This window comes from Polypterus senegalus, chromosome 3 (assembly GCF_016835505.1).
Source record: "Polypterus senegalus isolate Bchr_013 chromosome 3, ASM1683550v1, whole genome shotgun sequence".
NCBI classification, from domain to species: Eukaryota; Metazoa; Chordata; class Cladistia; order Polypteriformes; family Polypteridae; genus Polypterus; species Polypterus senegalus.
In genome coordinates, this window is record NC_053156.1 from 84981821 (window position 1) to 85008906 (window position 27086).

The following is a 27086-nucleotide window of genomic DNA, read 5'->3' on the forward strand; positions in this document are numbered from 1 at the left end:
TAGTCATGCTTAACTAATGCTTCATAGTGTGCAGTTATTATAAAGTGTTATATAAACTCAGCAAAACAAGAAACGCTCCTTTTTCAGGACTGTGTATTTCAACAATAATGTTTTGAAAATCCAAATAACTTTACAGATCTTCATTGTAAAGGGTTTAAACAATGTTTTCAATGCATGTTCAATTAACCATAATCAATTAATTAACATGCACCTGTGGAATGGTCGTTAAGACCTTAACAGCTTACAGAAAGTAGACATTTAAGGTCACAGTTCTAAAAACACAGGACACTAAAGAGACTTGTCTACCGACTGTGAAAAACACCTAAAGAAAGATGCCCAGGGTCCCTGCTCATCTGTGTGAACGTGCATTAGGCATGCTGCAGGGAGGCATGAGGACTGCTGATGTGGCTAGGGCAATAAATTGCCATGTCCGCACTGTGAGACGCCTAAGACAGTGCTACAGGGAGACAGGAAGGACAGCTGATCATCCTCGCAGTGGAAGACCACGTGTAACAACACCTGCACATGATCGGTACATCCGAATATCACACCTGCGTGACAGGTACAGGATGGCCACAACAACTGCCCGAGTCACACCAGGAACACACAATCCCTCCATCAGTGCTCAGACTGTCCGCAATAGGCTGAGAGAGGCTGGACTGAGGGCTTGTAGGCCTGTTGTAAGGCAGGTCCTTACCAGACATCACCAGCAACAACGCCGCCTATGGGCACAAACCCTCCTTCGCTGGACCAGACAGGAGTGGCAAAAAGTGCTCTTCACTGATGAGTCACGGTTTTGTCTCACCAGGGTGATGGACGGATTCATGTTTATCGTCGAAGAAATGAGCGTTACACCGAGGCCTGTACCCTGGAGCGGGATCGATTTGGAGGTGGGGGGTCCGTCATGGTCTGGGGCGGTATATCACATCACCATCGGACTGAGCTTGTTGTCATTGCAGGCAATCTCAATGCCTTGCGTTACAGGGAAGACATCCTCCTCCCTCATGTGGTACCCTTTATGCATGCTCTTCCGGACATGATCCTCCAGCAGGACAATGCCACCAGCCGTACGGCTCGTTCTGTGCGTGAGTTTCTGCATGACAGCAATGTCAGTGTTCTGCCATGGCCAGCGAAGAGCCCGGATCTCAATCCTATTGAGCATGTCTGGGACCTGTTGGATCGCAGGGTGAGGGCTAGGGCCATTCCCCCCAGAAATGTCCAGGAACTTGCAGGTGCCTTGGTGGAAGAGTGGGGTAACATCTCACAGCAAGAACTGACAAATCTGATCCAGTCCATGAGGAGGAGATGCACTGCATATATATATATATATATATATATATATATATATATATATATATATATATATATATATATATATATATGTATATATATATGTATATGTATATATATATATGTATATATATATGTATATATATATATGTATATATATATATATGTATATATATATATGTATATATGTATATATGTATATATATATATGTATAAATATGTATATATATGTATATATATATATATATATATGTATATATGTGTATATATATATATATGTATATATATATATGTGTATATATATATATGTATATATATATATGTATATATATATATGTGTATATATATATATATGTATATATGTGTATATATATATATATGTATGTATTTATGTATATATGACAGCAACACTCATAACAGTGACAAAACAATTACATTGACAATCATGTTCCGTTATTTTTAAAATGTTTCCTTTTCTTTTTCAATACTTCTTTAACACACTAGTTCTCTGCTGCGAGGCGCGGGTATTTAGCTAGTTTTTTATATCAGTATCCTTAATTTCATGGTGGACCTTATATGTTCAATGTCTCCAAATGTGTTTGTAGTAAGAAATTCCACACCAGATACCCACTATATCAATAGACAAACTCAACTGTAGGTTGATATGACAGAATAAATATGTGCTGCCCCATAGTTAAATGTTTTTGTTTCTGGGGCATGTACTATTTTTAAATATAGCTGTGCCAGTTAAAGTATAAAATAAATAACGTTTATATCTCTCAAAGTAATGGCTTTTGTAGAAAGGAATATTACATGGCTACACATACTGTGTTCAAAATACAATGGCATGATTGGGAGGTATAATGTTATGCATGACTGGGCAGAGTGAGCACATGGGAAACTGAATAGTTGGATCTTACATACTCTATTTATGCACAGCAGTTCCATCTCTGCCTTTTTATGATTGGAATTATCCCATGAGTACTAGGTGGTACGAGAGAGGAGTCGCATGTATTACTCAAAAAATTTTCCTTTAAAGATTTATATATCTCAAAATGTAAATTGTGGTGATTTTCTGTGAATGTTAAACTAGGTCTTACAAATCCCTTGTAAATATTCAGCCCTGTGCTCTCAGTTGTTAAGTGCTGTACATTAATTTGTTAATCTGTTTTTTTTATACCATGGGAATTAAGAGGAATGTTGAATGCAGTCTTAGAATTTTCTGTGTTTTAAGCAGAGGCACTCAAGCAATTTGGTTGCAGCTCATACAAATGGCATACACGTACTATATTTGGCCAGGAGTGGCTATGCTCTTTAGAATGAATATTCTTGCTGATGTTATGCTCTCAGATTAGATTGGGGCTAACTTGCTGAGTACTGCAGGGGTCATGCAAAGCTTGTTAGTAGATTTATTCCAGTCCTGGGGATTGACAAGGATTAGACTCCACTAATATGATACTTTCATATAATTATGGTATAATGATTTTATAATAATGTGGAGCTTGTCTTTACAATCACAGTTACAGCTTTGAGGGCTGCTGTGCTGTCTCCCATTGAATTGATAGTTCTTGTAGATCAGTCTTTCCCCATCTTTTATTCATTGTTTGTTTCCATATGGATGATATCCAAGTAATTTGATACTACCTTTTTTAGATTACAGAGTTTTCAGGTTTTTTCCCAGTGATTATCTAATGTGTAATACTTTTATGTTCCTGTGACTAACTGGCACAACAGACTGCCTTGAATAAAATAGCTTTTTATGTATTCAATTCCTATTCGCAAATAATATTTTTTAAAATTATTGTTTAATGAGCCAATAAAAATATAATAATGGTGCAGTGGCTAGCACTCTTTCATTTTTAGTCCAAAGCCCTAGGTTTAAATTCTATCCAAACCTCAACCAGTCTGATGTTTACACATTATCTTCCATGTCATTATGAGGCTTTCACAGATTACTTAATTTTTCCCTTTATACTGCAAAGACTATCTTGTGACTTTGGACCTGTGTGGATGAATATGAGTTTGCGTGTTCAGGGTTGGTTCCTGTGTTGCCTCTAGTTGCCATCAGGATGTGTGCTGGATCACTGCAACCCTAAACTGGATAAGTGTGTTACAGAATAGATGTATATACACTAATGTTCAAATTTTTGGAATTACCCAGAAAGTTTGTTTTTGATAGAAACTGATACCTTTTTTTATTAAAGTGTCATTAAATTGATTTGAAATAGAGTCAAAACATTATTGATTACTAATTGCTAATGTTGCAAATGACTAAATTTAGTTTATTATATTTAATATATTTATTATTGTATTTAATAGAAATATATGTATATCTGTCAGGACTGTAACTAATGATTATTTTAAAAATCGATTATCCGCCAATCATTTTTTGAAATTTAATTTGAAAAGTGAATGAAATGAATGAATGAACTTTTCACCAAATAAACAGATTTGTATAATAGTTTTAGAAATGCATTTTTTTTAAATGAACAACTTGTAGACATTTTAAACAAAATATAGGTTTTTATGCAACATTTATAAAATACATTTAAAATAAAGAGTAATAAATAAAAATATACACTTAGTAGCACTTCTGGCTGCGGTTATTCAATGAACATGTACATACAAAATTTCTTTAAATGAAACTGTGATATAGTGGGTCTGCTGTTCAAAAAGAGTGGCCGTTTTAATAAATAATCAATTGGCCACCACCTTCTCTGTGGGTGTGCTTGCATAGCTGCGGGGAGTTGATGGAGTAATTGGGGCAAGACGCACCTGGTTGTGAAGGTACGGCCTTTCTTAAGTGCTTCATCAGCTTCCTGCAGTGAGAAATTGAGACACAGTGTCTACGGAGCCTTAAAAACGTACTGGCGCAAGACAAGAAGAAACAAAAAAGAACAAAAGAGAGGAGGTTAAAAGATGGAGAGAAAGGCAGGAGCAGTAGTGAGCCGGCATTTAGAGAGAAGCAGGCGGGGAGGAATGGTGTCCCAGCAGGTTGCAGAGGGCACAAGGATCACTCCTGCTGAGCAACCAGGTAGCAGGAGTCATAGTTACGTGCTGGACAGTTCTGTCACCAGCCATTGATCGGCAGTGGTAGGAGCATGTTGTGCTTTAGCCGGGTGGAGCCTGGAAAGATAGTGGTGGGTGTGGGAGCAGGATCCGGTGATCCCTGTGGAGCGCTGTGGATTGGGTGTGGGGGACAAGGGCCAGATTTGAAGGATGTTTGTGCCTGGTGTTGGACGTCTCTCTGTGCTGCGAGGTCCGAGTAGGATAAGCAAGAGAGGCGGTTTTTAAAGGGAGCACTGGGGATTGAGAATTTTAAAAGAAGACTCCTGCATTGTTTTAACCTCGTTTTTATTGGATTTATTAATCTGATTATTTTAATCTCCATTTTCAATTCATTTTGTTAATTATTTATTTCTAACTTTTTGAGCAATGGACTTTTTGGAACATTTATTTTTTGATTTGTTTTAATAAAAGTACTTGCACCTTTCACCATCCCCTTGCTTGGTGTGTTTTGTCCTAATTTGCCAAGCTCATCTTGGTTACCGTACTGATGGTGTTGGGTTCAAGAGGCTTCCAAAAACGAAGAGAAAACAAGGAGCTGACTCATAATTTTGCATATGTATTCATAATCACATTAAGCAGAAACTTCAAAATGAACTCTGTAGTTTAAGTTAAGTTTTTTTTCAGTTTCTATGAAAAAGACGGTTTACTGGCAAAGCATCGCGTAAGAATTTGTTGCACCATCATGACTTCATTAGTTTCTGTTTTTTTTCCTTTTGTAAGTCTTCAGTAATGTTTGAAAGATATCAGAATATCGTCATATGTTGGGGAAATGTGCAGAGTAGTTTCCTTTTGCAGCAAAACAAGTGGTTTTATTTGTGCGAAACTCTGTTCTTCCTTTGCTATGTACATATTATGCCTAGTTTTCTATCTGAAAGTTCATATCTTTTTGCATCATCATTGGTTTGTGTTTGTGTATGTGTGTGTGTGTCTGGAAACTGCACATTTCTCTGTAGTCAATACATTGTCTTTCCTGCTGCATATCATTTGCCATTTCAGTGTGCGCTGTTAGATTTTCTCGTTTGAAACTGTGTAATCCAGCCACAAATTCTAAACTAGGCTTGCTGCAGTAGAACTTGGAACATTATTGTGTCTTCCTCTAGATTGTATAAAAGCCAGTTGAAGCCTGTAACGTTCACTTTTTCACCCTGCTCCTGTCTTTTGACTCGGAATGAGCAAATGCGTCTTTTAGTTGTGGTTGATGTGCTGTGGGATTCACCGCTGCACTCGTGCTGAGTTTTTCATTTCCTTTGCACACAAGGCTGACAAAAAAAGTTATCTACTCAGACACTGACTTTCGTTTTTTTGTAACCCTTTTTGTAAACATAAACATGCTAATGGTACATTTGTGTAATTTAGAAGAGTGACCGTGACAGAAAAAAAAAAAAACATATGCATATGGCAGATGAAACTCTGATAGTTTACCTAGTGGATAATGACACATTTTTTTAGTTGTCTATCATTAAATTCCATCACATATGCTGGTGTTTTATTTGCATTGTATAGGGCTATGACTCAAATTATTCCTCACTTCAAAATGAATGTCATGTCATTATGCCCAGCCTAACAAACATTGCGTTCATATTTATGTATCAATGAGATGTTGAGCAAACTAAAATCACATAACCCTGAAGTACAATTCCTACTTAACTGGGATGATGGCAAATCTTCCTCTTCCTCATAGCCTGTAAAAGTATGTTTCCCGTTCAAAGGTTTGTATAACTCTGTTGTGCTTTGTGCCATTTTAGGTCAGAACTACACAATTTACAACTCACTACTTTTTTTTCTTTGTTTATAGTGCCCCCAGACTCTGAACGTCTTGGGTTTCACGGTCTTTTTTAGCACTTGCTTACCATCTGCCTGTTTTCGAAAGCGTTCACAACTGAATGAAGTGACGCAATTGCACAGCACAACATTCTCGGCTTAATGATGCAATTGACTAATTGATGAAATTTGCCAATGGTTTTAGTAATCGATTATTATTGATTATGATGATTAGTTGTTGAAGCCCTAATAACTATATTAAAAATGTTAATCTCATGATAAACTCCTGCATATTAAACAGCTTGTCTAGAGAAAATGGTCAGATTGAAATGTCCAAAAAGAAACTGATATTGTGCGATGCCCGAAATATTTACAACCCCAATTCCAAAAAAGTTGGGATGCTGTATAAAATGTTAAAAACAGAATGCAAAAATTGCATAAACCCATATTTTATTCACAACAGAGCATAGAAAACACATCAACTATTTAAATGTGAGATAATGTACCATTTTAAGGAAATGATAAGGTCATTTTGAACTTAATGGCAGCAACATGTCTCAAAAAAGTTGGTTTACCACTGTGTAGAATATCCCCTCTTTTTAATAGCAGTCTGTAAATGTCTGGGAACTGAGGAGACCAGTTGCTGAACTTTTGGGACAGGAATGTTGTCCTGTTCTTGTCTGATAAGGATTCTAGCCTCTCAACAGTCCTGGGTTGTCTTTGTCTTATTTTTGGCTTCATGATGTGCCAAATGTTTTCTATTGGTGAAAGATCTGGGGCCTCATGTATAACGCCGTGCGTAGAACTCGCACTATAACAAGACGCAAGCAGAAAAGCGGGAATGTGCATACGCACAGAAAAATCCAAATACTGGAATCTGTTGATTAAGTAACATAGCGCGTCAGAGAAACTTGAAAGCTCAAGTTCACAAAGTCACACAGTGCCCGAAATAAAATAAGAAGTTGTCAGATATCAAATTTGCCGTGAAAAGCCAAGTCGTAACCCACCGTCATATGAAAGCTTATTAGGGTACAGAGAAAAAAAATAGGTACACAGTGGGGAAAAAGAATGAAATGTCAACTTTAATCTCTAAATTTCCACTTTAATCATGTAGTTTATTTTGTCATTAAAGTAGAACATCATAAACTTCATCTTAAAATCGTTTAATTTACTAGTTTCTCAAATCCCGTCGTAACTAAAGTAGCACATTACATGCTTTGTTTTGTATTTGATCTTCTATGTGTGTGAATCAGTACGTGCTTCCGTGCTTTGTCTTTCTCCGACAGGACACAGAATCCATTACATTTGTAATATTAGAGCTCTCTGAATAATTAAAATACTGAGATGTATACTTGATACAGTTTTCATGATGATAGGAGTTAAAGTATGTTATTAAACATGGGAACACGGTAGCGCAGTGATTGTGCGTGACCTTCGATGAAATGATTTATTGCAGCAGTACTGTCTCTTTCAAACGTACTAACCCCCAATTCCAGTCCTTCGTTTTCTTTCTCCAAATACACAATCGCAACACAATCAGCTCTGTAATAGATGTTAAGCCATCTGTAAGCTTATAACACCGATTCTTCAAAACTATCTTCGTAGTACATGTTTAATTATTCTATCCTTCACGCCAGTTCCAGTGAAGCATACAGTGCAAGGCAGGAACAATCCATAAACAGAGCGCCAGATCCTTGCTAGCATAGCGATACCGTGTCCTTTAATTATTAACAATATAGATTATTTAAATGAATTTAAAGTTTTATCTGTATAATAAGCATATTTTGATGCATTTCATCTTAAAAATTATATTGTCATCATATGTAAATATGCTAGGGTGTTTAATGTTCTAAGGCAAAAAATAAAATGTAAAATTTTTGCAGGCTTTGCTTACGCCCTGAGTCTGAGTGATGTAAAATATATATATTCCAAATTTCAAGAAGATTGGATAATATTTAGAGGTTGCACACTTTGATTAGTTTTGTAAAAGTAGGCAAAAGATACGATTGATCAATGTTAATTACTTTTATTGGGAAAACTAGAAATCACAAACTTAAAATAATATATTAAACTAGACACTAAGATTAATAGGTAGTATGCAAAACATGTGTTATATTGATCAACTTTGAACGATGCAATCCCTTCTTTTGTTCGCTTGATGATGACTTTTCTGTGATGCTTGACTACCCTCAACAAGAATTGTTTTTGTTTAAACTTTTTTATCAGAGCAATTCCTCTTACTGCGGTATCATTGACCACCTTAAGAGCATTCACATGGCTTCTTAGAGAATCACTGCAGTATTCTGTCACATCGTGGATCCCAAACAATTCAAAAAACGTCTTTGTTTTATTAGTAACGAAATGGCTCGGGTCTTTTCCTTCAAAAACTAGGTTTTACCCTCTAATTTTTTCTTTGCAGGTTTGGTTTTTCCTTTTCTGCCTGAGTAATACGTTTGTCCAAAAAACCAATCCTACATTTGTTTCTGACAAATACCAAAGGTGTCTCTTAGCAACTGTGAGAGCACTTTTTTTGATGTCTGCATCTGGGTAAGTGTTCAGAAGCTGTAGCATATCCAAATCATTCTTTGGAGCCCATCGACTTGCAATTGCCTCGTGCCAAAAGCGAACATATATATATGAGACTGACAAAATGTGCAACCCGTTTCTTTCCTTTCAATTCTCATTGAGGAATATTCAACTGTTTAGTGAAGAGGACAATTTTAAGTGCATGTATTGCCTTTGCCATCCACCTTGCTTGATGCAGAGCCCCTGGGATCCTGAAACTGAAGTTGTTTTTAGACCAACCTCCTAGGTACACTGTAATAAAAGTGATCAATGTGTGGCTCAGGTTGTGCAATATTATAACTGTAGTGCAAGTTTACAGTAAGGTGATTGTACTTCTAAGTACAAACAGTTCTACAAGGAGCACTCGATGGAGTGATTGATTGCGTTTAGAGCTCTTGGGATGAAACTCTTTCTGAACCGCGAGGTCCGTACAGGAAAGGTTTTGAAGCGTTTGCCGTGTGAGAAGCAGTTCAAATAGGAACCATGGCTGAGGCAACGTGTGCTCGATGCTGTATACTGATACAGTGATACCTTAGTATACGTCCTTAATCTATTCCAGATACTTTGACTTGTACCAAACAGGATGTATACCAAACAAATTTTTTCCATAAGAAATAAAGGGAAAATGATTAATCCGTTCCCATGAACAAAAATCCTATTGTTATTGGCATATTATACATCGATGGGGTTGTATACAATAATTTAAACACTGCTTAATACACTGTCTGGCCAAAATAAAAAGTCGCCACCAAAAAAAAAGGTCACACACTCTAATATTTTGTTGGACCGCCTTTAGCTTTGATTACGGCACGCATTCGCTGTGGCATTGTTTCGATAAGCTTCTGCAATGTCGCAAGATTTACAGTAATCCCTCGCTATATCGCGCTTCGACTTTCGCGGCTTCACTCTATCGTGGATTTTAAATGTAAGCACATCTAAATATATATCACAGGTTTTTCGCTGGTTCGCAGCTTTCTGCGGACAATGGGTCTTTTAATTTATGGTACATGCTTCCTCAGTTTGTTTGCCCAGTTGATTTCATACAAGGGACGCTTTTGGTGGATGGCTTAGAAGCTACCCAATCAGAGCATGTATTACATATTAACTAAAACTCCTCAATGATATAAGATATGCTTCCCGCGCGGTGTTTCATTGTTTGCTTATGTTTGCCTTCTTTTAATTGTGAGAAAGAACTGCCATCTCAGTCTTGTCATGGAGCACAGTTTAAATTTTTGACTAAAGGGTGTTATTTCATGTCTAGAGGGCTCTAATAATGTTAACAGTGTGGGAGAGTTTATAAGGGCTTAAAATATATGAAAATAACCATACAAACATATGGTTTCTACTTTGCGGATTTTCACCTATCGCGTGGGGGGTCTGGAACGCAACCCCTGCGATCGAAGAGGGATTACTGTAGTTCCATCCAGTGTTGCATTAATTTTTCACCAAGATCTTGCATTGATGATGGTAGAGTCTGACCGCTGCGCAAAGCCTTCTCTAGCACATCCCAAAGATTCTCAATGGGGTTAAGGTCTAGACTCTGTGGTGGCCAATCCATGTATGAAAATGTCTCATGCTCCCTGAACCACTCTTTCACGATTTGAGCCCGATGAATCCTGGCATTGTCATCTTGGAATATGCCCGTGCCATCTGGGAAGAAAAGTATATATTCAGGTAGATAGACAGATTTATTAATCCCAAGGGGAAAGGTAGTCGGCTGACCTCATTCTTGGAGCACATACTGTTGCTGAACCTAGACCTGACCAACTGCAGCTACCCCAGATCACAGCACTGCCCCCACAGACTTGTACAGTAGGCACTAGGCATGATGGGTGCATGACTTCATCTGCGTCTCTTCTTACCCTGATGCGCCCATCACTCTGGAACAGGATAAATCTGCACTCATCAGACCACATGACCTTCTTCCATTGCTCCAGAGTCCAATCTTTATGCTCACTAGCAAATTGAAGCCTTTTTTTCCAGTTTGCCTCACTGATTAGTGGTTTTCTTACGGCTACACAGCTGTTCAGTCCCAATTTCTTGAGTTCCCTTCGCAATCATGGCTTTGTCTCGAGAGAGGTAAACAAGGGTTGCGTGCGGGTTGTTCGCTGAATGCTAGCAACTGCTGTACTGACGCTCGTGGGCAATCATGGCTTTGTCTCAAGACAGGTTAACATGGGTAGTGTAGTATTCTCTAGATTGAAGTAGCGATACACTCAGAATAACGTTTCAAATGCTGTTTATTTTGAACCATGTTTAACCAACTCTCCATACGGCGTGCCTTCTAAAACAACACCCCTCCATCCGGCAGTCATACGTCTCAAAAGACACAGACCATAGCAGTCAACACCCGAACATAAAGCAATGGACACAAGCATCATTGAACAATCATATACAACAGGTAGCACGCGGGTTGTTCACTGAATGCTATCAACTGCTGTACTGACGCTCATGGGCAGTTGTGGCTTTGTCTCGAGAGTGAGGTAAACAAGGGTAGCACACGAGTCGTATTCCAAACAAAGGTCGTATACCAAGCAAAATTTTTCTTGTCCAAATAGGACGTATACCAAGTTGGACTTATTCCAAAGCAGACGTATACCGGGGTACCACTGTAATTCTCTTTCCGATCAGCTGCTTCGAGTGGTGCAGTGAGAGTAATATGGAAAAAGATGATCCGCTGTAGCAACCCCTAACGGGAGCAGCTGTAAGAAGAAAAAGAAGGTGCAGTGAGAGTAACAACGCTAAAGCAGCTATAGTATTTGGAATAGTTTGACCATTCTGTGGACTATTATATTGTTACAGGTTACCGTTTATACATGAGGCCCCTGGACTGCAGGCAGGCCTGTTCAGCACCCGCAAACTACGAAACCATGCTGTTGTAATAGATGCAGTATGTGGTTTAGCATTGTCTTGCTGAAATATGCAGTGCCTTACCTGAAAAAGTTGTCATCTGAATGGGGGCATATGTAACTCTTAAAACTTGTATATACCTTTTTAGCATTGATGGTATCTTTCCAGATGTGCAAACTGGCAATTCCATGGGCACTAATGCACCCCCATACCATTAAAGATGCAGGCTTTTAAACCTAGCACTGATAATAAGCCAGATGGTTCCTCTCCTCTTTAGTCCTGAGAACATGGCGTCCATGTTTTCCAAAAAAAATTTCAAATTTCGATTTGTGTGACCACATGGATCATGTTCACATATGGCTTCTTCTTTGCATGATAGAGCTTTAACCCACATTTGTGGATGTCATGGTGAACTGTGTTCACAGACAGTGATTTCTAGAAGTGTTCTTGAGCCCATGCAGCGATTTCCATGATATAATCATGCCTGTTTTTAATGCAGTTGCAGTGTCACCTGAGGGCATTACGATCACTGGCATACAATATCGATTTTCTGCCTTGTCCCTTGTACACAGAGATTTCTCCATATTCTCAGAACATTCTGATGATATTATGTACTGTAGATGATGAGATATTCAAAGTCTTAACAATTTTACGTTCTGTAAAAATATTCTGAAATTGTTTCACAATTTGTAGGCACAGTGTTTTTGCAGATTGGTGAACCTCTGCAAATTTTTTACTTCTGAGGGACTCTGCCTCTCTAAGATGCTCTTTTTATACCCAATCATGTTATTGATCTATTGCCATTTAGCCTAGTTAGTTGTAAAATGTCCCTCCAGTTGTTGCGTTTTAGTACTACTTTGTCTTCCAGGCTTTTATTGCCCAAGTCCCAACTTTCTTGAGATGTGTTGCCTGCCATCAAAATAATAATGGGCTAATATTTTTCTTAAAATAGTAAAATGTCTCTGTTTCAACATTTGATATTTTTCCATGTTTTATTGTGAATAAAAATGGGTTTATGAGATTTGCAAATCATTGCATTCTGTTTTTACTTGTATTTTACACAGCAAACCAGCTTTTTTTTTTTTGGAATTGGGGTTGTACATTGCGGGCCACATTGGCAGCATTTATTCATGAATACACTGTCCTACTCATAGCTTTAGAAATAAGAGTGTCAGTTTGCCAAATTTGCAATATGCTTAAAAAACTCTAGTTATGGATGTGTGCATTGGTGCTAACCTTAATATGTAATGCTTTAACAGAAACTTGGCAAAAAACCAAATGAATTTAGAACAGTTATGGAGGCAACACCATCCGGACACAATTATTTCAGGCTCGTAGCTGAAATCAAGTCAGAAGGTCTCACTATAATTGTTAGATCTGACTTGAACATCGAAAGAATCTCAATTGACAGTTCATTGTCTTTTGAGTGTCTGACTCTTAAACTAATAACAAAATCTGGTCCTACCTTATTTGTTGTTCTTTATTGTCTCCCGAAATACAATGGATCTTTCATATCTGATCTGTCTGAATTATTAACCCACTTAAGTTCTCTTTCCCAGACAGCCATTCTTCATGGTGATTTCAACATCCATATTGACATTCCTACTTTAAAGTGAGAAATGAATTCCTTTCCTTGCTGGACCGTTGTGACTTGGTGTAACATGTTGATTTTCCTGCCCTCTCTGGTGGTCATATATTAGACCTGATCTGCGCATCTGGCCTATCTGTCAACAACACTTATAGCAGTGATTTGGGCCTTCCTGACCATAAAGCAGTACCTTTCACTGTCTCATTACCTCTCCCTCCTATTACCTGTAAATATCAAATGTCTTTCAGAAACCTTAAAATATCTTTCCCTTTATCCTTGCTGGATCCATTTCTGACCCTTTTCTGTCTTCCCCTATTCCATCTGCACTATAGATGGTCTTGTTGACTACTTTAACTCAGGCCTTCATTCAGATAAAATAGCTAAATTAAAGCATAAGGAGGTCTCTTTTAAGTGTTCAGCTCCATGGTACAACTCGGAATCTATACTACTAAAAGGCAAAGCCCTCACTGAGTGACTGACTGACTCACTCACTCACTGACTGGCTCACTGACTCATCACTAATTCTCCAACTTCCTGTGTAGGTAGAAGGCTGAAATTTGACAGGCTCATTCCTTACAGCTTACTTACAAAAGTTAGGCAGGTTTCATTTTCAAATTCTACGCGTAACGGTCATAACTGAAACCTACTTACGTACTGTACATGTATACGGCCATAGCCTGCAGCTCAGTCGCCATGTGAGGCGCAGTTGCGTCCCTCATCGTCACGCCTCTCACACCTGCCCATATAAGGCTGTCCGTCAGGGGCAATCCAATAGACACTCTGCTGCTAAATATTTGCGGGTGAAGGACTGTGCTTATTCAGACGAATATGAGATGGTCAGGGATAGACTAGTGTTTGGCACAAACTCAGCGAAAGTGTGAGAGTAACTTTTAAGTGCCGGGTCTTAGCTAACATTAAATAAAGCCGTGGACATCGCAAGATCGCACGAGATAGCACAAGCACAGCTGAGAACCTTCGATGTACAGTGGGTACGGAAAATATTCAGACCCCCTTCAATTTTTCACTCTCTGTTATATTGCAGCCATTTGCTAAAATCATTTAAATTAATTTTCCCCTCATTAATGTACACACAGCACCCCATATTGACAGACAAAAAAAATAATTTTTGAAATTGTTGCAGATTTATTAAAAAAGAAAAACTGAAATATCACATGGTCCTAAGTATTCAGACCCTTTGCTCAGTATTTAGTAGAAGCACCCTTTTGAGGAGTTTTCTTGGGAACGATGCAACAAGTTTTTTACACCTGGATTTGGGGATCCTCTGCCATTCCTCCTTGCAGATCCTCTCCAGTTCTGTCAGGTTGGATGGTAAATGTTGGTGGACAGCCATTTTTAGGTCTCTCCAGAGATGCTCAATTGGGTTTAAGTCAGGGCTCTGGCTGGGTCATTCTAGAACAGTCACAGAGTTGTTGTGAAGCCACTCCTTCGTTATTTTAGCTGTGTGCTTAGGGTCATTGTCTTGTTGGAAGGTAAACCTTTGGCCCAGTCTGAGGTCCTTAGCACTCTGGAGAAGGTTTTTGTCCAGGATATCCCTGTACTTGGCCGCATTCATCTTTCCCTCGATCGCAACCAGTCGTCCTGTCCCTGCAGCTGAAAAACACCCCAACAGCATGATGCTGCCACCGCCATGCTTCACTGTGGGGACTGTATTGGACAAGTGATGAGCAGTGCCTGGTTGTCTCCACACATACTGCTTAGAATTAAGGCCAAAAAGTTCTACCTTGGTCTCATCAGACCAGAGAATCTCAGAGTCCTTCAGGTGTTTTTTAGCAAACTCCATGCTGCGGGCTGTCATGTGTCTTGCACTGAGGAGAGGCTTCCGACAGGCCACTCTGCCATAAAGCCCTGACTGGTGGAGGGCTGCAGTGATGGTTTACTTTCTACAACTTTCTCCCATCTCCTGACTGCATCTCTGGAGCTCAGCCAAAGTGATCTTTGGGTTCTTCTTTACCTCTCTCACCAAGGCTCTTCTCCCCCGGTAGCTCAGCTTGGCCGGACGGCCAGCTCTAGGAAGGGTTCTGGTCGTCCCAAACGTCTGCCATTTAAGGATTATGGAGGCCACTGTGCTCTTGGGAACCTTAAGTGCAGCAGAAATTTTTTTGTAACCTTGGCCAGATCTGTGCCTTGCCACAATTCTGTTTCTGAGCTCTTCAAGCAGTTCCTTTGACCTCATGATTCTCATTTGCTCTGACATGCATTGTGAGCTGTAAGGTCTTATATGGACAAGTGTGTGGCATTCCTAATCAAGTCCAATCAGTATAATCAAACACAGCTGGACTCAAATGAAGGTGATCTCAAGGATGATCAGAAGAAATGGAAAGCACCCGAGTTAAATATATGAGTGTCACAGCAAAGGGTCTGAATACTTAGGACCATGTGATAATTCAGTTTTTCTTTTTTAATAAATCTGTAACTATTTCAAAAATACTTTTTTTTGTCTGTCAATATGGGGTGCTGTGTGTACATTAATGAGGAAAAACGTAATTTAAATGATTTTAGCAAATGGCTGCAATATAACAGAGAGTGAAAAATTGAAGGGGTCTGAATACTTTCCGTACCCACTGTATGTACTACAAGCGGTTCACGTAAATTAATTAAATCAGCTGACTCCATTCGTTATTTTAAAAAACAACTTAAAACTCACCTGTTCAGTAACACTTTTAACTTAACCTGACATTCCGCCTTCTCTTTCAGTCTTCCTCTCTGTCCAAATGCTCAGTATAATTTGTGTGTGTCACAAATGATGTTATTTGCTTTTTTTTTTTTTTTAGTATTGAATCTACTATTTTAGTATGGTCTTTTATTCTGTTTAATGCCTTTGCATATCCTGAATCTACTGCATCATCTACTGCATCTGTTTTAATGTTCTATTCAGGAAACATCTGTATCCTATGTTACATAAACCTGCTGTTTCTTTGAGACTCTCTGAAGTGCCTTGAACATGGAAAAGGTGCTATATAAGTCAAATGTATTATTATTATTATAAAGATTCCATTTGAACAGTTTTCAAGAGAACAGGCAATTTAGACCAAATAGCTCATCCATCCATCCTATGCATCCATGTACATATTTCAAAACACAACATCAAGTCGTGATTTCAAGGTCTCTAAAGTCTTTGTCTCCAATATACTGCTTAGTTATTTGTTCCATGTGTGTATGGTTCTTTTATGAAGAAAAACTTTTCTGATATTTATGTGAAATCAACAAGTTTCCAACGTGCCCCATCTTCTTGAAGAGATAACACCACAGAGACTTTAAATAATCAGACAGTATATGGCTACTACCACCTATCGGGCAGGGAGAATGACTTCAAAAAGCTCCCCAGCTGTTCTAAATAATTTATCTGTACTGTCCTGGGATTGTTGTTTTACTGCATCCCTTCTGGGGTGTCATAATGACTCCAGTTTCAGTGCTACCTGTCATTACTTTACAGCATGTAGAGAATAGCAAGTATTCTTCAAAATATGTTTTCTCATCTGTTTTACCTTTGTAATAAATTTCAAGTTGAATCTAAGATGGAGTTAAGTGTGGTTAAGTTTGCAGATTCATACCCAACCCTAAATCAACTAGTTCTACAGCTGAAGAACTATTTAAACAATGGATTATATTTTTATTGTAAATTACTTTGGATTCTTTTTTTAATTATGTAAGTTGTGCACAGTTACGAGACGTTCAAAAATGTACATTTGAACATGTATTTTCTCAGAATAAGCTGGTGTATGATGTCTTATGATTTACTTTTTAATATAATAAGCTTTTCAGGCATGGTGGTTGCTCATCATACAAGGTTGCTTAATGCTTTGTTTTCATATTTCTGTTTAAATGTATGTATTTATGTATATTCCAGAATCACTTCGAAACAGCTAGAGTGATTTTCATGAAACTTGGTACACATGTTTCTCATTGGTCGACTAAAAATACTGTAGGGTGAAATCAACCCTAACCCACCCCCTTCCGGGTAGGGTGGGAGGGGTGATCTTGCGATCTTGTTTGCATGTTGTTATCCAGTTGACACTCGGAATGACCACCAGAGGATGATCTGGAGGTGACTGCCAGCATTCTTTGTTTGAGCACCACCGTGCCACTGTTGCTTTTGAAATTAAATAGAGTTGACCAGTTAAGAGCATCAGCTGGATGACAGCATACACACAAGACTGTAAGACAAACACATTAGTGAGTCTTCCTTGTTTGTTAGTATATTTTTATTTTTAAAGTTGTGTTTTTTTTTTTAAATCTCTATTTTTCTCAAACAATTAAAAAAAAAAAAAACTTTATTTTTCTCCCGGGTAACGCTGGCTATTCTCTCTCTCTCTCTCTCTCTCTCTATATATATATATATATATATATATATATATATATATATATATATATATATATATATAAAGAGTGCGCTGACTGTTTTTCTCAGTTCCCTACAGACCTTTCCCGGGAAATCCTGTAAGGTCCTGGCGCCTCAGAAGACGTCACTTCCAAAGCCGGCCCCTTTGCTGACGTCACTTCAGGGGCCGGCTTTCACGTGCGAGTAGGAGGCAGCTAAAGGACCTGAGTAAGTGTAATGAAACATCTGACCAGGGGGCAGCAGAGTGCGCTGACTGTTTTTCTCAGTTCCCTACAGACCTTTCCCGGGAAATCCTGTAAGGTCCTGGCGCCTCAGAAGACGTCACTTCCGAAGCCGGCCCCTTTGCTGACGTCACTTCCGAAGCCGGCCCCTTTGCTGACGTCACTTCTGGTTCCGGCCATTTTGATGACATCAGTTCCTCTCTACGCCTTTAAAGCCTCCATCTTGGGATACTATAGCCAGTTCAAGTTTGGACTCTGTGAGATGCACATCGTATTTCTGATGCAACAAACCCTTTTGCAGCTGGCAAAAACAATATATGGGTGGCTGCCCCAAACCTTTATGATGTCTTTGGCGTATTGTTATCACAATATATATATATATATATATATATATATATATATATATGTATATATATGTATATGTATATGTATGTATATATATATATATATATATATGTATATGTATGTATGTATAAAAGTCAAAGCATGTGTGTGTATGTATATATGTCTCAGCATCACTTCTGAATGGCTGGAGCGATTTTCATGAAACTTGGAACACGTTTCTCATTGGTCGACTAAAAATACTGTAGGGTTTTATCAACCCTAACCCACCCCTTTTGGGTAGGGTGGGGGGTGATCTTACGGTCTTGTATGCATGTTATCATCCAGTTGACACTCAGAACAACCACCAGAGGGAGAACTGAAGTTGACTGCTAGCATTCTTTGTTTGAGCACCACTGCGCCCCCGTTGCTTATTAAATTAAATAAATTTGTCCGGTTCCAAGCGTCAAATGAATGATAACATATATACAAGACCGCAAGACAAGCACATTAGTGAATCTTCATTGTTTTCTTAATTTATTTTTATTTAAAAAATTTTTTTTTTTTTATTATATTTTTCTCAAACAATAAAAAAACCACTTTATTTTCCTCCCAGGCAATGCTGAGTATTTCAGTTAGTTGTTTATAAAGCAGCAAAAGGGGAAATGTTTAGTAGTTTTTGATTAGAACTAAAATTTTGACTTTGGTATCAATACCAACTTTTGGACCTTGGTACCAGTACTGAAATGGTGTTGAAGCAAATAACAGATAATGCCTCTGTATATAAGTGCACACTTGCTGATGCACCACACAAATACATATTTCACCTGTTGTGGCGTCAATGTGCACACCTCATTGCCTTGTGCACACCTCATTGCCTTGGCTACAAGGTACAGTTTGAATTCTATAGCATGTTGAAATTGGTTTAAGGGGATTGTTCCACACAGAGTCTATAGCACGCCCCCTTATCCTGACTGCATTTTCGCTTGAAAGACATTTGAGTTGGGCTTAGATTCATTGGATTAAGTGGGCAATCAATAAATTGAGATTAAATTTGTTCATGACTTTTTTTTTTTTACAGTGCTATTATTTTCAAAAATTAATAAAAAGATAATTGAATAGATAAAGGGTGATATTTATAAAATCCCAAAAATTGTCCAGGATTTTGTCTTGATCATTGCTTAGACTGTTTAAACAAATGGTAGACCTTCAGATTTTGTCAGATCCACGTGTGGCACTACATGTTTTGTGGTCAGTGAAGCCTGTGTGTGGTGCAAGGTTTGTTTGAAAAGAGCACACTTGGAAGTATGACTCAAGTAACTGCTTGGAGAACATACCAACATAAAAGAGCAAAAGGTACAGAAAAAAGTACACATCTACAAACGAGTAAAAAAAATAATATTAACAATAATAGCCATGTTTTTCATAGGATGTAACTAATGGGAATGCAAGAGCAGGCTGTGCAACTTAAACTTCACAATTGCTGTGAAGCGGAGGAGAGGTCATCAGCAGACGTGACTGACTATTTGGTGACACTTGCTTTATTATATTTCTGAAAGTTCCAACAAACTGGTCATTTTTAAAACCGGTGAGGACTTCTCCTAGTTTAGAATTCATGTAGTAGCTATCTTCATTTCTGCTGCAGATGTTGTCAGTACACTTGAAAAGAAAAAAACTTTATAAGGACCATGCAAGTCCTTTAGAGGTTTACAAAGTAATTGAATATAAAAATGATATCTAAAATGATTGAATTGTTTGATTAAAAAAAAAAAAAAATTACTAAAGACCTATTGTATATGAAGGCGTATGTCAAGTTTTGATCATATTACTTCCACTTTCAAAAACAAAATGTGGTCACCCTTATAGATTAGGTTTGTGTTAGGTAGACTTTATTATTTCAGAGGGAATTGTTTTTGCAGCTGAAAAGTACAAAAATATAAGACATTGTTACACTGAAATTAATAAAAATAAAATAACGGTGCAACTGACAACGAATGTTATGTATATACACACACTCAAGATGTTTGTCTCCGATACCGATAAAAAAACACAATGACTTCCGATAGCCAATATTAGTATTAGTGGTTGATAAATAGCCCTTCCCCTGCGTGGTTGATAAATAGCTCTTCCCCTGCTCAAAAAAAAAACCCCAAAAAAATAAATATCCATACAAATAAATAACAGTATATATAACAATAATAACATAACCAAATTAAACTATATCAATATAATTAAGAGAATATTTAAAATTATGAAACATAAAATTTATATTCTTAACTTCTTTGACATTGACAAAAAACAAAACAATAAAACTCAATTATTGTAATGAACATTTAATGAGTAACTAGGTTAAACTAGTAATCCCATTTCAGTAAAGGGTGGTTATAATGAAAAAAGCACAGCTTTTCTGCATTTATGCTATGGAGAGAGCAACATTTCTCAGTTTCAACATTGTCTTTATATTATTTTCAACTAAGCATGACATTCTGTTTTTATTTACCTTTTACATTGCATCTGAAACTTTTTTGATGAAACTTTTTTCCATGAACTGGAAAGAGAACACTCACCTTATGTTTTTGAATTCTTACCCACAAGGTATGGTAACCACTTTGTAACATATCTTGTAATATTAAAAATGTTGAGGTAAATCACATGTTTGACCTGTTTGCTTTTTTCTTGGTTGTAACCTCAGTTATTCGCTTCTCTAAAAGGGCACCAGCCTATTGCAGGATACACACACTCATGCATACATCCACAATTGGGCATTCAAGGCATCATTTTTACCTTGGGGTGGGAGAAAACAATTAGAGGAAACCCCAATTGAACTAATGGCTACAATTTGAACCCAGGACTCTGTAGTTATGTGGCAGCAGTGTTAACTACTGCACCAACACTCCACCCCAATTATTTAAAAATTGTGAATCTACTAAACATAGTGGTGTCCATTAATTCAGGAACTTGATGGAACAGCAGTACTAATTTAGAACAGCAATTGATTCGTGGCTGGTGAGAACTTTCATGATTCTTTGGTAAAATGGTACCAACCCTGTTTTGACTATTTTGTCATTTACCTGTTCCAATTTAATATTAATTTCTTCTACTCTCCCCTACTCTTCTTTATTTCTTATAACTAGATCATATACTGAATTGTTTTTGATTAATTTTTCAATAATTAATTAAATTAGTGTTAGTTTGGTATAGATTTGCTGTTTGAAGAGTCATGTAAATGAGCAATTGGTTGATATATCTTTAACACTAGAATCCCTGAAGCCTATGAAAAAAGTTGTAATGCCGGGCCACCTTAAATTCCTTTCCACCTCTTCATCAGCGTCTTTGTTTTGCAAATGTGTCAATCAGCACAAACAGACTGCTATCCAATCAAATACATACTTTTTTTGTTTATTTAATATTTGGACTTGTACACTTCACATCAGCTTTTTGTCATTCTTATAACAGGAAAAACGTTTCTGTTTTAGTTATGTGTTCAACGTTTCTTTCCTCACATTTCCTATCATCCTACATTTACCCAGCTTGTTGTAGACACGGAACACACATAAAATGTATGAATTCCAAATAACATTGCATTATTTATCGTATAAATCTCAAGGCACTTCACACCCAGATAAACACACCTGAGTTGTGAGAATTTAGCATTTCACTTCAGCAGCTTTGGTGGGGGATGTGATAGCAGGCTGCTTGCTGCTTGTGCTGATTGACACATTTACAAAAAAAATGCTGATGAAGAGGTGCAAAGGAATTTAAGGTGGCCCAGTATTACAACTTCTTACGTAGGCTTCAAGGATTCTAGTGTTAAATACTGTATGTTGCTTCCTTGTTAATCAACAGCTAGTTCTTCAAAATCCACTACAGTGATATATATTTTTGTTAAAGTGAATCCAAACAACCCTTCATGTCATTAGTGTCCTAAAGAATGTAAAGTAGTCATTTATAGTAAGATGGTCATCACAAATAGGAACAAAGATGGGATAATATTGGAGTTATGTTTACCCCCGTATTAAACAAAGACTGTCGAACTTTTTCTTAATAATAAAAAAAGTTTTTATTTAACAGAAGTATGTAAATCCAAATACATCAACTTAATTACAATAGGAAAGGTTTGTGAAGTGCCAACTGCTACACTGATGGAGATTTAGCATACTTGCTTCATGTCATACGTATGTGTTTTAAAAGAGTCACTAACACTTAGAGACAAAAGTTTTTCTTGTTTCAGATGTACCCAAAGCTTGCTTCATACAGCATATAGAACGTGATACTGAATCATGTTCATTTGGATGCAGTGGACTTTGATTCACAACAGTCTTCCCTTGTAAACCATGAGACTTTTTTTAGTACGTATGTCACAATCGGGAACATGCACCTTCTGCATATTTTTGAGATTTGATCACCTGATGTACATCTCACAGTTTGTACAGATTCAGTGCTTTTGGGACTGGGTTCATCATATTCATTGTTAGTGAAGTAAAAAATGCAGGTATTTTATAATGAGTGAAAAATGGCATTCACTTATAACTTGTGGAAAACGGGTATATGCAACAATCTATTTGTGGACCAGTACCATCTTTGCACTGGTTTATCCACTGTGCCCTACAGTATCAGGAGCCTGAAAAACACCCATGTCATCTGCAGTGACAGGTTGTCAGCAATTGTGAAAAGCAAAATGGCTCACTATGATTTTTCTGACACAATCAGGCTCAACATAGCGGTTTGTTTCAGCAACAGTTTGCTTCACCAGACTATCATCTACAAATCCTAAATAGTCCAGATAATCATGATCATCAGACATCTTTAGACCTGGATTACCCATAAATGAGCAGCAAAGAGATGCAGGATTGTCTACAGTAACATGAAACCAACACCAAACACGAACTCCATTGGTTTCCTGTGACTCTTAGCTGTAAGTACAAATCTCCTCAACTGGGTAGGCGGTAAATTGACACATGACAATACTTTCAATATTCCACATCCAAAAAGAAGATCATTTTAGTTTAATTTATAGCAAGTAACATTCCCCAATATTAAAAGCTTGTGAAATTAAAACAATTTTTTTATCAGCATTGCTTGATTGATTATTAATATTTTCAGAAAGGTAAAATTCTAAATGCCAAATTTTAAATGTTTTCATCTCATGGTAGTTGACTAGGGAAATGTAACCAGTGAAATCCACTCTTAAGACCTACATTTGCATTTGAATAGACAGGTGATGTAGTTGCAGCACAGTAGGGGGAATTCAAGTGCATTTAACATTTTAGCAGTTTTTTTCAAAACATGAATCTGAGTATTCATTGAAGTTTGCCATTTGCTGATGGTTACAGATATCTTATTTGCTACTATAGAAGCAGAAATGCATGTCATCTTGTAACGGCAGGATGCAAAGAAAGGAATATTGCAGCACAGTCTATTGGAAATTTTGCAATGTGTGAGGCAGCTGAGAAACACATTATTACTTAACATATGAGTAAGGATTTTTTCTTTACCTTTTTTCCATATTTACAAATAGAAATGCTGGTTTATCATTTTTTTTTTTATGAATCCTGTATAAATTTTGCTTTCAATGAAGAAAGACAGACATGACTTTTTTTTTTTGTGCCCCTGCTTATGTCAACACCTTTTGTTTTAAAGTATGGGCATATTTCTTACAGTATACTAACAGACTTAAACAGACCCAAGAACAGACTAATCAGATGTATCTGCAGTGCTCATTCCTATATCAATAGGTGTAGTAGATAGCTTGCTTTAACCAAGTATTCACCCTTCAAAGGTTTTTTTTTGTTTCAGAGGCACATGTTTTAAAAATGGAACCGCTACCAATTCTGTTATGTGTATATGCATCAATTTTCAGAACTTGTGTAGGATATGACCCTAGCCTTCTGGAACTATGAGACATGCATTTTCAATTTTACTGATATCTTCATATACTGCAAATAATGGCTGTTTGAAGTTACGTGGCTTGTAGTACTAAGTAGTAATTAGTATAATTAGACCTATCACATTTCAGCCCCAATTTAGTGTCCTGAATGAACTTTTCAAAAATCTTTATTAATTGTTTTGGAAATTGCAGTAAATGCCTTGCGCTCTGTGTTGGCTGGGATTGGCTCCAGCAGAGCCCCCGTGACCCTGTAGGTGGGATAATGGATGGTTGGATGGATTGCAGTAAATTATGCAGTCATTACAATATGCATGTTCTTGCACACATTGCACTGCTTTAGCTGTGCACTGCTTTACAACATCTACTACTCATACTTCACTTTTGTCTGAAACAGACCCAAGAACAGACCAATCAGATGTATCTGCAGTGCTCATTCCTATATCAATAGGTGTAGTAGATAGCTTGCTTTAACCAAGTATTCACCCTACAAAGGTTTTTTTAAGTGAGAAATACAGCCTACAGTCAGAGAATGATGTGCCCAGAACTTCACGTTAAGAAAGAATATTCTGCTTTTGTAATTTACAGCACAATGGTCATTGATGCTTTCTGTACCATTGCTGTCTAGTTTGGCTACTTATCAGTTTTTAGCTGGTGAATTGGGTTAGTCTGTTTCCCTTTTCTTAGGCTGTCACAATGTGTGTGATGCATTATCTACTGTACAATGCACTGCCAATGTAGCCCATATAAATTAAAATGGGTGTATAGTATATAGTCATTATTACTAAAGCTGCCAAGCATGAAGTTCACCAACCTGACACAATCCTCATTTATTAGTTCTGAGATAATATAAGGTTACCGTAAATATGATTTTTTTTTTTTTACTTAATTTTTGAAGGCTACATTTTGAATGTTAAACTATATGTATTACATTTTACTGTTAAGTTTGGACATTTTAATGGATTGCTACAGTACATGTGGCTGACTTCTCTACCTTGGCAATACTTTATTCTTGTGTCAGTTTTGGCATGTATATGGCAAACAGTGATTCTTTATTGCAAAAAAAATTGCATATATTGAGTGTATATTTATGTTCTGTTATCTTAAAGTAAATCTATCTATCTATCTTCTTTGCTGTTAACATTTTACAACAGTAAGTGAACACTAGCTAAAATGCACGAGCGTAATAAAAATGACCCCAATACAGTTTAAGCTAGTAAAATGCCTCATGTGTTTTAACAATGAACATTAAGTAGGTGTTGAATGTTGCTTTATGAAATAACTTTTAATTACCCATTTGTCTGAGCAGCTGTGCAATCTACAATGAAAACATTTGACAGTACTTAAAGACTTAATTTTATTGAACACCGTGATCATCTGATATGGCAAAAGACAAAATTTAATAAGCTGATAGATAGCAAGCCAGTTGTTAAAGCATTGTATGATATTAACTGCTGTTTTTACCACGTAATATATTAATTATATTAAAAAGTAAAAAATCACAATTAGTGATCTTGATAAACATGTTTTATATGCCAAAATTCATCAAAGAGGCATTACCAACCTCAGTTTAGCATTGTCACTTGACTTCTCTTAGCTGGCTTAATTTACCTGTCTGGCAAAAAATTAATGAAATAGTCTGATTGAATACATACATTTTGAGGCAAAAACACTTTTACAACCTTAGTCTGAGCCTAAGATGTCTTAGTGGTGTATATTATGATTGTTTGGCATAAGATATTTTACAAAATACAAATACAAACAATTAAGATTATATACAAAGACAAAGGACAGTTTTGAATCATTTTTCTAATAGGCTAATCTCAGTCCTTGTATCACAATCTAAATCCGCTAACAGCTTTTGAATTAGGTCTGATTTTATAGTTTCTCTGTAAGTCATAAAAGTAAAAAATGCATTATTTATGCATGTTTCTGTATTTTGCAAGCTATGATAACTTACATGTTTCAAAATAACACATTTATGCAGCTTTAAATAAGATTTGACTTCTGCAAAATAGCATTAAAGAAACACTTTGACAAATGCATACTACCAGCAGCAAAAAGCAATAATGCAGCATGTTTCTAACTTAAGACGACATTAAAATTAATGCTTTAAGAGTGCTTGGATCATACTTCTTTAGTCAAGGCTCTGGCAGGTGCATGGTGAATCTAATTTAACCCACTGCATTTTAACTTGTAGCCTGTTTAATTAATTTTATAATAATAAAATAATTTTATGTTTATATAGCACTTTTCTCACTACTCAAAGCACTCTCCACGCAGGGAGGACACGGGACACAAAACCACGTTCTGCTTACTGTGAGGCAGCAGCGCTACCACTGCACCACCTGTGTCCATTTTCACTTAGAACATGATAATTCAAAAATAATTTCACAACAGAAGAAAGTAAAATTAGAATTACCTTATTGATTAATTTTAGTGATGTATGATAATAACCCATATTTCCTTTTCCATGTTTATACTGTGTTTACTAATAGACTTGGTTGAACTGAATCAAAATCCTAAAATAGAACGAAAATGCAAAGCTGACAAAGTGGCCGAGTATCTATATATATATATATATATATATATATATATATATATATATATAATTCACTAAGGCAAGACAACCATGGAAAGCAAGCCGGAAGGGGCGTGGATTCACTAAGCCGCCAACAAGTGGACACCTATGGCGCACGCAGGAAGGAGCCACGCCCACCAACTCCAAGACCATTGGATACAACGACAACTCGCAGGGCCACGCCCACCAACTCGGACAACGCACAAAAAATGCCGTCATTTATATTCGTCTCTCGTAGAGGCCACATGCAGTGCAGGTCAGGTTAATGTCATGTGCATGTCATGCACGTCCGAGCTACATTGACTGTTCATAGAAGCATGTTTCTCACAGAGGTGAATCGCCATATGCAGTGTGTGAAACAGTTTGCGAGGGGTATCCCATGGGATCCTTAAAACAATCCTTTACAACTGAGGTTAAAGCACAATGAAGTAAGCAGTCTGTAAAAACCGACTTTTCGGTTACTGACGCACAACGTGTGCACCATAGCAAACTGTTTTACACGCTACTTACAGTTTCGCATCCGTGACAAACATGCGTCTTCTTAGATGCTCCTGCAGGAACACGTTTTCCTGCCCACCAACACTCCTTTTTCACCG

General features: G+C 37.2%; 1 protein-coding gene across 11 annotated transcripts in view; it reads left to right on the top strand.

Moving 5' to 3' along the window:
• Positions 1-27086, top strand: part of LOC120525337 (syntaxin-binding protein 5) — a 637028-nt gene that overhangs the window by 57525 nt on the left and 552417 nt on the right. The window lies entirely within an intron of this gene.